This window comes from Salmo trutta, chromosome 27 (assembly GCF_901001165.1).
Source record: "Salmo trutta chromosome 27, fSalTru1.1, whole genome shotgun sequence".
Classification (NCBI taxonomy): domain Eukaryota; kingdom Metazoa; phylum Chordata; class Actinopteri; order Salmoniformes; family Salmonidae; genus Salmo; species Salmo trutta.
Window position 1 is genome coordinate 20,374,743 of NC_042983.1, and position 11,231 is coordinate 20,385,973.

Below are 11,231 nucleotides of genomic sequence, written 5' to 3' on the forward strand. Positions count from 1 at the left end.
GAAAAATGCTTGGGGTCATTGTCCATTTGGAAGACCCATTTGCGACCAAGCTTTAACTTCCTGACTGATGTCTTGAGATGTTGCTTCAACATATCCACATCATTTCCCTTCCTCACGATGCCATCTATTTTGTGAAGTGCACCAGTCCCTCCTGCAGCAAAGCACCCCCAAAACATGATGCTGCCACCCCCGTCCTTCACGGTTGGTATGGTGTTCTTCGGCTTGCAAGCCTCCCCCTTTTTCCTCCAAACATAACGATGGTCATTATGGCCAAACAGTTCTACTTTTGTTTCATCAGACCAGAGGACATTTCTCCAAAAAGTACAATTTTTGTCCCCATGTGCAGTTGCAAACCATAGTCTTTTTTATGGCAGTTTTGGAGCAGTGGCTTCTTCCTTGCTGAGCGGCCTTTCAAGTTATATCGATATAGGACTTGTTTTACTGTGGACATAGATACTTTTGTACTTGTTTCCTCCAGCATCTTTACAAGGTCCTTTGCTGTTGTTCTGGGATTGATTTGCACTTTTCACACCAAAGTACATTCATCTCTAGGAGACAGAACGCGTCTCCTTCCTGAGCGGTATGACGGCTGCGTGGTCCCATGGTGTTTATACTTGCATACTATCGTTTGTACAGATAAATGTGTGTGCAGATAACCTAAGTGTATGCAAAGAGGCACCTTCAGGCGTTTGGAAATTGCTCCCAAGGATGAAGCAGACCTGTGGAGGTCTACAATTTTTTTCTGAGGTCTTGGCTGATTTATTTTGATTTTCCCATGATGTCAAGCAAAGAGACACTGAGTTTGAGGGTAGGCCTTGAAATACATCCACAGATACACCTCCAATTGACTCAAATTATGTCAATTAGCCTATCAGAAGCTTCTAAAGCTATGCCATCATTTTCTGGAATTTTCCAAGCTGTTTAAAGGCACAGTCAACTTAGTGTATGTAAACTTCTGACCCACTGGAATTGTGAAACAGTGAATTATAAGTGAAATAATCTGTCTGTAAACAATTGTTGGAAAAATTACTTGTGTTATGCACAAAGTAGATGTCCTAACCGACTTGCCAACACTATAGTTTGTGGAGTGAAATTTGTGGAGTGGTTGAAAAACAAGTTTTAATGACTCCAACCTAAGTGTATGTAAACTTCCGACTTCAACTGTAGTTGAACAGATGATCTCCGCATGTGTAGTTCCCACCGTGAAGCATGGAGGAGGTGTGATGGTGCTTTGCTGGTGACACAGTCTGTGATTTTTTTTAAATTCAAGGCACACTTAACCAGTATGGCTACCACAGCATTCTGTAGCGATACGCCATCCCATCTGGTTTGCGCTTAGTGGGACTATCGTTTGTTTTTCAACAGGACAATGACCCAACAAACCTCCAGGCTGTGTAAGGGCTATTTGACCAAGAAGGAGAGTGATGGAGTGCTGCATGAGATGACCTGGCTTCCACAATCACCTGACCTCAACCCAATTGAGATGGTTTGGGATGAGTTGGACCACAGAGTGAAGGAAAAGCAACCAACAATTGCTCAGCATATATGGGAACTCCTTCAAGACTGTTGGAAAATAATTCCAGGAGAAGGTGGTTGAGAGAATGCCAAGAGTGTGCAAAGCTGTCTTCAAGGCAAAGGGTGGCTACTTTGAAGATTGTAAAATATAAAATAGATTTTGATTTGTTTAAGACTTATTTGTTCATGACATGATTCCATATATGTTATTTCATAGCTTTGATGTCTTCACTACTATTCTACAATGTAGAAAATAATACAAATAAAGAAAAAAACACTGCTGCTACTCTCTGTTATTATCTATGCGTAGTCACTTTAATAACTCTACCTACATGTACATATTACCTCAATTACCTCGACACCGGTGCCCCACACATTGACTCTTTACCGATATCCCCTGTATATAGCCCCGCTATTTACTGCTGCTCTTTAATTTTTTGTTATTCTTATCTCTTACTTTTTTTGTTGTATTTTCTTAATACTGCATTGTTGGTTAAGGGCTTGTAAGTAAGCATTTCACTGTAAGGTGTTGTATTCGGTGATTGTGACTATTTATTTTTATTTGATTTGAATGAGTAGGTGTGTCCAAACCTTTGACTGGTACTGTATGTTTTTTGTATTAATGATATATTTTTTGTAAAAAAAAAAATCTTCGCAAAGGTAGTGCACTGAGCCTTTAATAGTCCTGTATTAGCAGAACAATAAAGCAGTCGGCAGCACCCCCACCCCAAACTACTTCCAGCAGCTATGGCCCCTTAGGAAAGAGGTAGGATCACAAGATCATCATGTCATAAAGACAATGTCAAAGATCAAAACCTCTCTAAGTATGTACTCTCATTGTCCACAAGAGGGTGCTAGATATTCACTGATATTTGTTTGTCAGTCTCCATCGAGGTATGGCAGAAGAGGGGATTTCTGAGAAACCTTCCTTTAAGATAAAACAACAACATAAACAACAAGTAGGACCAGTTCACCATTTGTTAGAATAATCTAATAATTTGTCCAGATTTTTTATGTTGTGCCGAACCTATCCTTGAATACAAGTCTAGTTTTTCCTCTAGGTGTATGCACACGTCACAGCAGTCTGGGATTACAAGATGTAGGTCACTTGTGGGTGGCAGGGGAATGGCGTACCTGAGGGAGACATACTGTTATGACCCTTAGCGCAACCAGTGGGCAGTGTGTGCAGAGGGGCGGGTGGAGCAGGCATGGCATGGCTGCTGTCAATGGATGAGTCTATGTCATTCGAAGCAGCAATGATGAGCACGGGTATCACCACAATGTTTTCAAGGTACCGTACCGCCACTTACCAATGGTATTCAAAGTGAAGTGACTGAGCAACAGTTTGTAATGTATCAAAGTCATGAGATGTAAGATGTAAAGGAGAGTAATGTACTAAGTTAATGGGCTCTTTTCCAGATGGCTTGGTACAGCCCAGCGGCATACTCTTGGTCTGTGATGAGTCCTCTACCAGCTGGTCATGGGGAGCCCAGCGTGGCAGTGCTCAGCAACTGCATCTACAGACTAGGTGGGTGCTCTTACGACAAGGGCAACCATATAAAATACGTGCATGTGTACAACACAGAGGCAGTCCTCTCGAAGAGCGCGACAGCTTTTGAGGACAGCATCTCTGGCCTGGCAGACTGCGTGGTGCTCCTCTCCCGTGCTGTGATTGGTCAGGCCAAGAAGTGGAGCAGCACACCAAGGCATCCTGGGAGCAGGTTGATTTTGACAACTCCGTGAGAACTGACTGAATGATGTGGTCCTGGCTGTGTATGAGGAGACTAGATGTGTTCAGAGGGGGCATTGAAATGAATCTGAGGGGAATCTGTTATTTGTTTAATGTTTTATGTTGCAAGTAATGCTGAAGGAATTCTTGTGGTATTTCCCTAGCTTGTTTGATACAGTGGTGATGTTGACCACTTTGAGTGCCTCTGAACCAAAGTGTAAACCAAGGCCTTTTGCCTCTTTCTGTTGTGTTGTTGCTCCAACATCTGTACTTCAGTAGGGCCTTTCACATCCTTGCAGCTTGCCCTAACTGTGACCTGAAGACGTGTTACTGCGTATGTCTGCTAGATTGACAGACAAGGTAACTTTACCACATCACTGGCGTCCCTCCTTTATTTTATAGAGCGAGAAGAAGAAGGATCCCTTCAGGAACACTTCCAAAGACTCAACTAGTTTTGACTCAACAAAATCTTTCACAGCTCTTTAAGTTAACATGACACCCACCTCAAGTGATGCACAGACGAGTATTATTGGCTATGCAATGATTTAATGAAGATCTATACTCGAAGGTTATCACTATTTAAACATATACAGTGCCAGTCAAAAGTTTGGACACACCTACTCATTCAAGAGGTTTTCTTTATTTTTTTACTATTTTCTACATTTGAGTGTAGATATCAACTATGAAATAACACATATGGAATCATGTAGTAGCCAAAAAAGTGTTAAACAAATCAAAATCTATTTTATATTTCAGATTCTTCAAAGTAGCCACCCTTTGCCTTGATGACAGCTTTGCAGCTTCCCCTGGAATTATTTTCCAACAGTCTTGAAGGAGTTCCCACATATGCTGAGCACTTGTTGGCTGCTTTTCCTTCACTCTGCGGTCCAACTCATCCCAAACCATCTCAATTGGGTTGAGGTTGAGTGATTGTAGAGTTCAGGTCATCTGATGCAGCACTCCATCACTCTCCTTCTTGGTCAAATAGCCCTTACACAGCCTGGAGGTGTTGGGTCATTGTCCTCTTTAAAAACAAATGATAGTCCCACTAAGCTCAAACCAGATGGGATGGCGTATCGCTACAGAATGCTGTGGTAGCCATGCTGGTTAAGTGTGCCTTGAATTCTAAAACACATATTCGGAGATCATCTGTTCACCTATTCTGCGTCTCTCAAAGACACAGCGGTTGGACCAAAGGACAAATTTCCACCGGTCTGATGTCCATTGGTTGTGTTTCTTGGCCCAAGCAAGTCTCTTCTTCTTATTGGTGTCCTTTAGTAGTGGTTTCTTTGCAGCAATTGAACCACGAAGGCCTGATTCACGCAGTCTCGTCTGAACAGTTGATGTTGAGATGTGTCTGTTACTTGAACTCGGTGAAGCATTTATTTGGCCTGCAATTTCTGAGGCTGGTAAATCTAATGAACTTATCCTCTGCGGCAGAGGTAACTCTGGGTCTTCCTTTCCTGTGGCGGTCCTCATGAGAGCCAGTTTCATCATAGCGCTTGATGGTTTTTGCGATTGCACTTGAAGAAACTTTTTAAGTTCTTAAAATGTTCCCTATTGAGTGACCTTCATGTCTTAAAGTGATGATGGACTGTCATTTCTCTTTGCTCATTTGAGCTGTTCTAGCCATAATATGGACTTGGTCTTTTACCAAATAGGGCTATCTTCTGTATACCAACCCTATCTTGTCACAACAAAACTGATTGGCTCAAACGCATTAAGGAAAGAAATTCCAAAAATTAACTTTTAACAAGGCACGCCTGTTAATTGAAATGCATTCCAGGTGACTACCTCATGAAGCTGGTTGAGAGAATATGAAGAGTGTGCAAAGCTGTCATCAAGGAAAAGGGTGGCTACTTTGAAGAATCTGAAATATAAAATATATTTAGATTTCTTTAACACTTTTTTGGTTACATCATGATTCCATTTCTGTTATTTCATAGTTTTGATGTCTTCACTATTATTCTACAATGTAGAAAATAGTCAAAATAAAGAAAAACCCTGGAATGAGTAGGTGTGTCCAAACTTTTGACTGGTAGTGTTTATGCTTTTTACAGAGCAGCAAATACATGTAGAGAATGATTTAGTGAATAATTTATTTAATTGCAATTATTTTTGTCTATTTTGAATTCCTCTCTAAACTGAGATTGACATGTTATTGACCCAGGCCTGAGTGGTTGTCTGTTTGCCCTTCATCCCAGTCTCTGCTAGTTCCTCTCCATTTGGTCCTATAGCCCATTGACTTTATGAAGCTTGACTGCTGCTTTCCTCTCCAAGGTTGTTTCATCTGCATTTGCAAACCCCCATCACCCCCCAGTCAGTGCCCCCCTCTTAATTTCACACTGCTGTGCCAGTCCCCGCTTTGTCGTTTGGTGAAGTCTGCAGATTCACCCTATTGTTTTGGACATCAAGCTCCGTTCGCACAACCTGCTACGTTTTCATGGCGGCTAAAAACACCAATATATTCACTGACACCACTGGCCACCTGGGGAATAATGAAGACATATATCCCATATTTAGCATTGTCAGAGAGCTGAGGCCTATACACACTTTAGAGTGTAAGTCGATTTAGAGCTCTTTGCTTGTCCATTATCAGAGCTATTAAAATGCTGAAATTGCCCGGTGGTGATGTCTTGAAGAGTTTATGCAGAGTGGAATGTTGGATGTGAGTGTCTTGGGGGTTGTTACATAAGAGAAGTGTTTGTGCTCTGCTTTGCTCTCTCTGTTAATTCCAGTCTGAGCTCTGTCCTGTCCTATTGAAGGGCCTGTCTCAGTGCTAAAGGAAAGCCAGGCTGTCCGTTTATTAAGTTATTAGGCTGGTGATGAAGGAGGAAGGTTGGGAGAGAACTGAGGCGGCAGCTCTGCACTTGAAAAGGGTCCTGCTGACCATTTGACATCTCCCATCTGTCAGGGGAGGGAGTGGTCCGGGCCCAAGTCCCACCCCCAGAACATCACACTCCTCAACCCAGTCAGTTTACATTCATGCATGATCCTCAATATGACCTGTCTATCAACACTAACATCAGCCTGTCCTCTGATTATCTCAGCCAACTATACAGCCCAGGGCATGTTTTCTGTATGGCGGTTCATTGATACCTGTTTGGCTGTAGAAATAGGCACAGTATTTATATGTAGTCTAATAAGACTGTAGTGTCCTATCAGTTCTTAACTTAAGATATACAGTGCCTTCGGAAAGTATTCAGACCCCTTGACATATCCCTCATTTTATTACGTTACAGCCAAATTCAAAAATGGATTAAATAAAACACTTTTGTCAGCAATCTACACACAATACCCCATACGTTTTTGCAAATGTATTAAAAAACAGAAATAGCTTATTTACATAAGTATTCAGACCGTTTGCTATGAGACTTGAAATTGAGCTCATGTGCATTCTGTTTCCATGGATCATCCTTGAGATGTTTCTACAACTTGATTGAAGTCCACCTGTGGTAAATTCAATTGATTGAGCATGATTTGTAAAGGCACACACCTGTCTATATACGGTCCCACACTTCTAGTGCATGTCAGAGCAAAAACCAAGCCATTAGGTCGAAGGAATTGTCCGTAGACCTCTGAGACAGGATTGTGTCGTGGCACAGATCTGGGGGAGGGTACCAAAAAATATATGCAGCATTTAAGGTCCCCAAGAGCACAGTGGCCTCCATCATTCTTAAATGGAAGAAGTTTGGAACCACCAAGACTCTTCCTAAAGCTGGCCGGGTTGCCAAACTGAGCAATCGGTGGAGAAGGGCCTTGGTCAGGGAGGTGACCAAGAACCAGATGGTCACTGACAGAGCTCTAGAGTTCCTCTGTGGAGATGGGAGAACCTTCCAGAAGGACAACCATCTCTGCAGCACTCCACCAATCAGGACTTTATGGTAGAGTGGACAGATGGAAGCCACTCCTCAGTAAAATACACAGAGCAAAAGATCATGAGAAACAAGATTCTCTGGTCTGATGAAACCAAGATTGAACTCTTTGGCCTGAATGCCAAGCGTCACATCTGAAGGAAACCTGGCACCATCCATACGGTGAAGCATGGTGGTGGCAGCATCATGCTGTGGGGATGTTTTTCAGCGGCAGGGACTGGGAGAGTAGTCAGGATCGAGGGAAAGATGAACGGAGCAAAGTACAGAGAGATCCTTAATGAAAACCTGCTCCAGAGTGCTCAGGACATCAGACTGGGGCGAAGGTTCACCTTCCAACAGGACAACAACCCTAAGCACATAGCCAAGACAAAGCAGGAGTGGCTTCGGGACAAGTCTCTGAATGTCCTTGAGTGGCCCAGCACTAGCCCGGATTTGAACTCGATCGAACATCTCTGGAGAGACCTGAAAATAGCTGTGCAGCAACACTCTCCATCCAACCTGACAGAGCTTGAGAGGATCTACAGAGAAGAATGGGAGAAACTCCCTAAATACAGGTGTGCCAGGCTTGTAGCGTCATACCCAAGACAATTCGAGGCTGTAATCGCTGCCAAAGGTGCTTCAACAAAGTACTGAGTAAAGGGTCTGAGTACTTATGTAAATGTAATATTTCATTATTGGGTATTGTGTGTTGATTGATAAGGGGGAAAAAACAATTTCATCAATTTTAGCATAAGGCTGTAACGCAACAAAATGTGGAATAAGTCAAGGGGTCAGAATACTTTCCAAATGCACTGTATATATGTTGCTTGCTGCTCTGTGATATTTGTTGTAAATGAGAAAACTGGGGGAGTAATTGTTTGCTTAGATTTGGGTCCTAGTTATGCCACACTAGTTCACTCAGCTTTCTACTTTCCACACCCAGTGAACTTTACCATGAATCCAAGTTCACATCTGATGATGATAGTCTGGTTATTGAACCAACAACATTGTATTTTGGCATCCAAGTTCATTTTAATCAATTTTGAGTATTGAGGCGTTCTAAAATCAGTATTTGTTTCTAATTCTGGTAGCTGTGCATACGGGTGCAAATGTCTGTGGGACCTCTGTTTTCTTGGTTTGGGGACTTTTGATAGCCATGTCCGGTCCTGACAAAACAACTGGATATGGGGAATTGGGTAGCGGGGGGGGGGGGGGGGGGGGGGTTCTGAAGTTCCTCTCCTTCCTGTATTTTCCTCAGTTAGCCATAGCCCAAACCATTTCCCACCCTCAAGTACCAACAGTCTGCTGACTCAGCGACTCCTAGAATGAAGGATAGGGAATGGAATATACTTCTGGTGTATCTCTACTATGCAGACCAGCTTCAGACCAGAGAATATTAGCTCAAATAGATAATGTGTTACAGTGATCTTCTCTACCACCACATCAAGTAATCAGTAATGACTCGGGTGAATCTCTCCAGTGACATGACTCACTGGGATGGGAGAACATATTCTATTTGCCTCCTGACACCCACACTGTCAGATAAGGTAAACAAGATGTGCATCATGCATGCATCAGCTGGGTGGAGTGAGTATTCATCAAAGGAGGAGGGTGGGAGAAAGGGAGACAAAGATTTGTCCCACTAATATCCCAGTGAGCCTACTAATGAATTGAGCTGACTAAAAGCCCTTGGCAGCATTGTCCCTGGAGGACGACTCCCACCCTCCCTCCACAGCTTTACGGCAGTCATTAGCAGCTGACATCCGTGAAGAGGGGCCATCGGGCCACTCTGTGCTCGCTGCTGTGAAAGGGAGCCAACTGCCCCCCATTTTCATGCTCTTTAACACTCGTTCAGAGGGAGAAAGATGGCCATGGCATGTTTTATTAATGGGTAAACATCAGCAGGTGAAGTCACTCCCCTGGCCAGAGGCACAATAGTGCAGGGTCTATAAGGCATGCTGGGCCAAAGGGAACTAGAGTGTGGTCCTCGTTACATTAGGTAAACAAAGGGAAAATACAAACACTTCTGTAGGCTCTGGGATCTTCAAAAGTGCAGAGACAGATGTATTGTAATGAGTACATAGATGTGAAAAAGGTTATGGGGCGTTGATAAAGTTACTGATTCATCCTTAAATACATGCTATCAGACTGGCCTTGCATTAGGAAGTCATAGATATTGACCTCAATATCAAATCAGAGAGGACTGAACTCAGGAAACAGCCAGTGGTAAAGTGTTAACTATTAGTCTTCTACCCTGATATCACAACAAGTAAAATCGATCAAGGCCCGGATTCAATTCAATGTGTGTTATAGTGCAGCGCGCTACCTTTAAAGGTAATTTACGCTTGAGCCGACATGCGCAGCATTTACCATGAATGCTATGTTCAAGAACATTGGAGGAAATACCTTTAAAAGGCATAGTGTCTGCTGTATAGTGTTCTGCGCTATAATTAAGCAATATGTCGCGAGGGGGTGTGGTATAAGGCCAATATACCACGTCTAAGGGCTGTTCTTAGCCGTGGTATATTGGCAATATACCATAAACCCCTGAGGTGCCTTATTGCTATTTAAACTGGTTACCAACGTAATTAGAGCAGTAAATATACGTGTTGTCATATCCGTTGTATTGGGTCTGATATATACTATGTAGACAAAAGTATGTGGACACCTCTTCAAATTAGTGGATTCGCCTATTTCAGTCACACCAATTGCTGACAAGTGTATACAATAGAGCACACAGCCATGCAATCGCCATAGAGAAACACTGGCAGTAGAATGACCCTTACTGAAGAGCGCAGTGACTTTCAAAGTGGCACCGTCATAGGATGCCACCTTTCCAACAAGCCCGTTCGTCAAATTTCTGCCCTGCTAGAGCTGCTCCGGTAAACTGTAAGTGCTGCTATTGTAAAGTGGAAATGCCTAGGAGCAACAACGGCTCAGCCGCGAAGTGGTAGGCCACACAGAACGGGACCGCCGACTGCTGAAGCATGTAGCGCGTAAAAATCATTTGCCGGATGCCAGGAGAATGCTACCTGCCCGAATGCATAGTGCCAACTGTAAAGTTTGGTGAAGGAGGCATAATGGTGTGGGTCTGTTTTTCATGTTTCGGGCTAGGCCCCTTAGTTCCAGTGAAGGGAAATCTTAATGCTACAGCATACAATTACATTCTAAACGATTCTGTGCTTCCAACTTTGTGGCAACAGTTTGGGGAAGGCCCTTTCCTGTTTCAGCATGAGAATGCCCCCGTGCACTAAGCAAGGTCCATACAGAAATGGTTTGTCGAGATCGGTGTGGAGGAACTTGACTGGGCTGCACAGAGCCCTGACCTCAACCTCATCCAACACCTTTGGGATGAATTGGATTAGGACTGCGAGCCAGTCCTAATCGCCCAACATCAGTGCCTGACCTCACTAATGATCTTGTGGCTGAATGGAAGCAAGTCCCAGCAACAATGTTCCAACATCTAGTGGAAAGCCTTCCCAGAAGAGTGGAGGTTGTTGTAGCAGCAATGGGGGGACCAACTCCATATTAAATGGCCATGATTTTGGAATGAGATGTTCGACAAGCAGGTGTCCACATACTTTTGATCATGTAGTGTACCACGGCTGTCGAATCACCCAGTTTATAATGCTCCTTAGATTGAATCCCGGGCACCAAGTAAATTAATACTTTAGCTTTGAAAAAAAAATGTAGAAAAACACGTGTAACTTGTTGATTCTTTAATTACATACAGCTCACATTACAATCTCATTAAAGCAATTTATTACACACAAAACATTTATTTTTTGACAAAAATATTTGAATAAATGAAATCAAAACAAAATAAATAGACAACTCAACAATAAACATATAATTGGTAGGAACATATTCATTTTTCAGGCCTAAAGCCAGCTGTGATATCAGACGAGTCAACAGCACTACTCTGGTAGTCATTCTAAAGCACATTGTCTCTGTTCCACTCCATTATCATTTCTGCTTGCTGATGTTTCTTCGGACCCAGATCCTTCTCCCTCAGCCTCAGCATGCAGCAGCATGGCCATGAGCTCTGGACCAGCAGCCATCAGGGTGTGATGCTGGACTTGGGACAGACCTCTAGGGGAAACACAGGTATGACAGCATAGTAGCATTTATGA